Source organism: Neolamprologus multifasciatus, chromosome 9 (assembly GCF_963576455.1).
Source record: "Neolamprologus multifasciatus chromosome 9, fNeoMul1.2, whole genome shotgun sequence".
In the NCBI taxonomy this organism is placed as follows: domain Eukaryota; kingdom Metazoa; phylum Chordata; class Actinopteri; order Cichliformes; family Cichlidae; genus Neolamprologus; species Neolamprologus multifasciatus.
The window spans coordinates 1,458,165-1,464,417 of record NC_140447.1 but is presented as its reverse complement, the minus strand read 5'-3'; the positions used below and the strand labels follow the sequence as shown (position 1 = coordinate 1,464,417).

The 6,253-nt window shown below is 44.0% G+C and overlaps 1 pseudogene across 1 annotated transcript in view; it reads left to right on the top strand.

The window, feature by feature from the left end:
• Positions 1-687: 687 nt before the first annotated feature.
• LOC146510749 (uncharacterized) overlaps positions 688-6,253 on the top strand; it is a 37,000-nt pseudogene continuing 31,434 nt past the window's right edge. The window contains exons 1-2 of the transcript XR_014876159.1: positions 688-709; positions 848-1,369. The product of XR_014876159.1 is annotated as an uncharacterized LOC146510749 (transcript). The remainder of the gene's footprint in view (positions 710-847; positions 1,370-6,253) is intronic.

Here is a 6,253-nt window from a genome sequence, read left to right as displayed (position 1 = left end):
CTTTTATTCAGGTTTGGGGGTACAAATGGGTTTGTCCTCTGTTGTCCATCCACAAACTAATCGGCAAACTCGACCAGTTGGAAGTTGCCTGCTGTGCCCTGACCAACCCATACACCTGGACCATCAATTTCCCTTAACCTGAGTAAAGATGCAATACTATGACCTCATCTGCCACTGGGTTTCTCCCTTTTTCTCCGTTTTAAGCCTATTTATGTTACTAGCTACTTCTGTTTCCAGTGTTAGGGTCAAGTCAAAATAAAATTTCCATCCATAAAACATCACACCATATGGTGTGGAAAGATTTGGTGATTTGGCACTCTTAAGGACTGAAAATCAAAACAGGTACCTGGCCAAACTAACTTCTAAAGGAGTTAGAACTAGAACTAGTTAGAGGTTCTAACTAGTATTGGAACATATTGTAGATGATAAACCTGCACGTCATCTACAATCACACCTGTGCATATTTTGGTATTGATCCGATACCAAGTAAATACGGGCCAGTATCCCCGATACCAATAGTGATACTTTTCAATAAATAAGGTGGATGCATCATTGAATTGCTAAATCTCAATTCATTTTCATGACCTCAAGAGTTTTTTGAGGTTTCTTTTTTTATTATTAAATAGTTAAAACCCAGGATATATTTAGGACAAAGTTTATAATGACATAGAAAATGCTTTATTATGCATGGTCTGCGATGCCACTGCAGGTGAGTCCATCTACAATCACGCCTCGCCAGCTTCAAACCTGTGCTCTGCTTGTGTTGTTGTTGCTTTTAGTGGTTATGTCCCGCTGGTAGCGGGAGAGCTGCGACCGTTGTACTGTTACAGCAATTGATTACTGTAAGGGTGGACAGCGCACCAGAATGACCGGGGTGAGGCGGAGGCTGGCGCGCCAGCGGGACCTGCCAAGCTGGAGACAGAGGTCGGTGTGTGCGGGGTGCTGTCCAAGGGCGGCGTGCTGTCCGGTCCGAACCTCTCTTCCAACATAGGCCGGTACGCTGCGTGTGTGGTCCTGCGTGCCGGCTGGAGGCTCGGGCGGCCCCCGGAACCACCTCGTCACCGGCCCCGCTGGATGCTCGGGCGACCGCCAGAGTGGACACTTCCCCGTCGCTGGGCCTGGAGCGCCGATGGTCCGGGTCTATTCCATCGCCTGCTCAGCGGCTCAGTTAGGCCAAATGGCCTCAGGCGGGCGATCGGGATATGTGGCGGGGCGTGCTCTGCGATGTCACTGCAGATGGACTCGCCTGCACGTCATCTACGCCTCGCCGGCTTAAGAATGTGCTCTGCTTGTGGTGTTTTTGGTGGTGGTGATGTGTACAGCTGGCAGCGGGAGCGCTACTGCCGTTCAATGTACTGTTACAGCAAACGTGTGATTATTGTAGGAAGAAATGATGATGCGAAGCATGAAAATGCATGAAAAAGTTATCAAGTTTTTGTTTTTTAAAGATTTTTCTAAAATAAAAAGTGCACGGAAACCAGTAAACAAATGAAAACAATTAATGATGAGAAACTATAATAAAACTGAAATATATATATAATTAATATGTAAACAACTTAACAATCCCCAAGGCGTCTAAGTCACGATGTGTGACAGCGCACAAGAGGGGGGGAGGGGGAGCAAAGTGTGCCTGCTCTGTGCTCACACCAGCGGCGAATCCGGCGACCTGGCTGTTTCGTCTCTGCCGAAAGCACAGCATTGTAAACCAGAGCAGAATTTCAAGTAAAGAATCTATCTCACCAGGCTAGCATCGATCTGATACCGATGGCGACTAGCTCTAACCAGGTGAGGCTCTTTTCTAAAGACATTCAACTTAAAAGTGATTGATCCAAGCTCTTGTCAGTCTAACCCAGTCTCTCTCCACCTTAGAAAATGTGTTTCTATTGTTAATTGACTTTAAAACTTCCACAGAGGTCTAATATGTTTTTTAAGGCACTTTTATTTAATAAATATCCCATTTATTTTCTTACCAGTCAAATGGTGAGAGGTAGGGTACAGTCTGGACAATCACCCACATTCACATGGCCAATAATCACAATCCACCTACAATATGAGTCTTTAGACTGTGGAGGGAAACCAAAGTATGGAGAGAACCAATGCAGCTACAGGGAGAACATGCAAACTATTTTTTAAATTCATTTTTATTTATATAGTACCAATTAACAACAACAGTCACATCAAAGCACTTAAAGTCTCATTAAGATTAAAATCTCTTTTCCTAGAGACACCTGTCCCTCAACCACGACTGGTTGAGGGTGAGAGGAAAGAAGAGAGCAGAGAGAGAGACAGGACAAAAGTTACATAATGGGAGAGATAAGCAGAGTTTAACATTTACTAATTAAACAAAGCAGTGCTTTATAAACACAGTGAAAAGAGATTAGTGAAGAAGAAACACTCCTTGTATCATGGGAAGTCCCCTAGCAGCATAAGATCAGTGTTGGATTTGCCAAAACGTGGACACAAGAAAACTGTCACTAATGAAGAAACATCAGTGGCTGTCCTAGCTTCATTCAGCAAGAGCCCACAGCGTAGCACTTGCCGCATGTCACTGGAGAGTGGCATTAGTCGAACATCCCTTTGGCGGATACTACTCACAAATGGCACCCTTACAAACTCCAGCTACTGCAGTATCGCAACAAGGATGACCCAGATCGGCGCACAGAATTTGCAGAATGGGCAAAACAAAAATTGGAACAGGACCCTCAGTTCACGCAGAAGATTTTGTTCAGTGATGAGGCAAACTTTTATGTGAATGGTGAAGTTAACAAACAAAACCACCGCTATTGGTCTGACACTAACCCACATTGGATGGATCCCTCCAAGACTGTTGGAACAACAAAAGTGATGGTTTGGTGTGGTATATGGGGTACAACGATAGTGGGTCCATTCTTCATCAATGGAAACCTCAAGGCCACTGGATATTTGAAATTGCTACATGATGATGTGTTTTCCTCTTTATGCACTGAAGCTGGCACGCTCCCTGAGTTTTTACAGCAAGATGGTGCACCACCACATTATGGGTGCCAGGTCCGAGCATTGCTAGATGAATAGTTTCCTAGAAAGTGGATTGGTCGTCGTGGGCCAGATGAATGGCCCCCAATCTGACCCCCTTAGACTTTTATCTTTGGGGTCATCTGAAGGCAATTGTCTATGGTGTGAAGATACGAGATGTGCAGTACCTGAAACTACGGATACTGGATGCCTGTGCTGGCATTTCTCCTGCGGCGTTGCTATCAGTGTGTGAAGAGTGGGAGAAGAGGGTTGCATTGACAATCCACCACAATGGGCAGCACATTGAACACATTTTAGAAGTGGTCAGAAACTTGTAAATAACTCATGAAAGAATAAAGTTACGCTGAAACCAAGCACACCATTGTTTTTCTTGTGATATTACCAATAAGTTTGATGTGTCACATGGCCCTCTTCCTATTGAAAAAACAAAAGTTGTATCCAAGATGGCCGACTTCTAAATGGCCACCATGGTCACCACCCATCTTGAGGAGTTTGCCCCCTCACATATACTAATGTGCCACAAACAGGACTTTAATATCACCAACCATTCCCATTTTATTACGGTGTATCCATATAAATGGCCCACCCTGTAGATACAATTGTGCTAGTCGTTTACTGTTATCTTGTCACTTTAATATTAATATTTTCTTTAGTGATTTTTTTTTTGTGTGGGGGTGGTTGCCATAGTTTCCATTTCCGTTGTGCTTTATTCATTTATGTGCTTTAAGAGCGTTTTTTATTTTTATTTTATTTTTTTTCAGTTTGCTGGTATTTTCTTATGTTGCCTTTTACCTAGCAGGGACATCATACCATAGGCTACTTATTGCTAATTCAGTTCTTCAGCCTTCACTAGTTCATACAGTCAGTAACAAAAATCAAGCCCAAAGTAATAAAAGAGAATATATACCTTAGCCGGGTATTAAAGAAAAAAAATATTTTAAAGAAATATACACAGAAGATTCTATCTGTCTTCCTAACCATAAACCACCTCCTCCCGGTGGGACATGCCCGGAACACCTCACCCAGAAGGCGCCCAGGGGGCATCCTTGTCAGATGCCTGAACCACCTCAACTGGCTCCTTTCGATGTGGAGGAGCAGCGGCTCTACTCTGAGCCCCTCCCGGCTGAACTTCTCACCCTATCTCTAAGGGAGAGGCCAGCCACCCTTCGGAGGAAGCTCATTTCCGCCACTACCCACAGCTCGTGGGTACGAACAAGACCCCGAGATACTTGAACTCCTCCACTTGGGGCAGGAACTCATCCCCGACCCGGAGTGGGCACTCCACCCTTTTCCGGCTGAGAACCATGGCCTCAGATTTGGAGGTGCTGATCCTCATTCCCACTGCTTCACACTCGGCTGCAAACCATTCCAATGCGAGCTGGAGGCCTTCACCCGATGAAGCCAACAGAACCACATCATCTGCGAAAAGCAGAGATGAGATTCTGAGGCCACCGAAGTGAAAGCCCTCCGCCACTTGGCTGCGCCTAGAAATCCTGTCCATAAAAATTATGAACAGAATCGGTGACAAAGGGCAGCCCTGGCGGAGCCCATCACCCACTGGGAACGAGTCCGACTTATTGCCGGCAATGCAAACCAAGCTCTTGCAACGGTTGTATAGGGATCGAATGGCCCGTAGCAATGGGCCAGACACCCCAATCGCAATCCTGCCACTAAGTGCAAATTAATATCAGCTGGTTCAACTGATGGCCTATAAACAGATGTGTCATTGCCAACAAACATGATGGGTAAAACCAATGAGCTCTCTCAAGACCTTAGCAACTGTATTATTGCAAAACATACTGATGGCATTGGTTGTAGAAGAGTTTCAAAACTACTGAAGGTTGTAGTGAGCACTGTTGGGGCCATAATCTGGAAGTGAGGCATCATCAGCATACAGCACTGGTATGCTTCATAAAACTGAACTAAAGAATGAATAGAAAATGTACCAAGACATTCTTGATAAAAATCTGCTACCATCTACCAGGATGATGAAGATGGGTCAAAATCACACCTGAGCAGCGCATGCGTGTAGTTTCTCCATGCCGGAGGCAACTTGACCAACAAAGGCTTTTGTACTAAGTATTAAATCAGTTTCATTAAGCTTTTTCCCTGTATCATTTCTCATTATTACACATTATTACACACAGAATTATGCAAAAACATAATATATGGCAGGGCAGCCAGGGCAGGATTGCTGATTGTTGGAGGGTACCAGTTGTGCTGGTGTTCCTGTCACAATCGATTGCAGGGATTTAAGCGCAGAACAGGTTGACGTTTCCAAACACAGAGTTTATTTACAACACCAGTGCAGAATATATACAGTGGGGGGGAAATTCGGAGTTCCGAGGGTCCAAGGGAAAACTCTCGCGCACTCATTCTCTTCTTCTTGTTACAACACACACACGTCCATACAGCGGGAAGGTCACAGATCCGGGGAGGAAAACTATTACACAAGAGAGGGAAATTACTCCAAGTCACAAATCTCACACAAGCTAAAGTTCACAGTAGCTGAGAGGATCACTAACGTGACCACGACTGTTCCCCTATAAGCCAAATTTACTAAAAAGGGCCAAAAAAGTGTGTGGGTGCAATCCCCAAATTGTAGTCATAAGCATGATTAGTTTTATGGGTGATTTATAAAAGTTATGTGCTATTTTCTAAACACAGGCACAGTCATTTAGTTTCAATATCAAACGCAAAAAATAAAACTTTTATCAGTGTTAAATATTGGTGCAACTAACAATAACTTGTCGCAAATGATAGTAAATCAGCTTGTGTTTTCACAAATGCAATTATGACAACACATCATGTCATAATCTAAAGAAATATCTGTCATTGATATCTATCAGTCTGGAAAGGATTACAAAGCCATCTAGCAAACCATGGTGAGAACCATCATCCACAAATGAAGAGAACCTGGAACAGTGGTGAACCTTCCCAAGAATGACTGGCCTCCTCTTCATGCAGGACATCACAAAAAACCACAGAGCAGCATGTGAAGAACTGCAGGTGTCCTTTGCCTGAGTTAAAGCCAATGTTCATGATTTCAATGGAAAGACTGCATGCATAGGAGAGTTCTAGAAAGAGAACCAATGCTGAATGAAAAGATCATAAAGGCTCACCTCAAATTGTGCTCTTTAAATGGTTCACGAACAGGACAAGTAGTATCAGTGACAACATAGATTGAAGTGTAGGCTTAAATACATCACTGTACAACTTGTGCCCTAACAGTGGCGAGTAG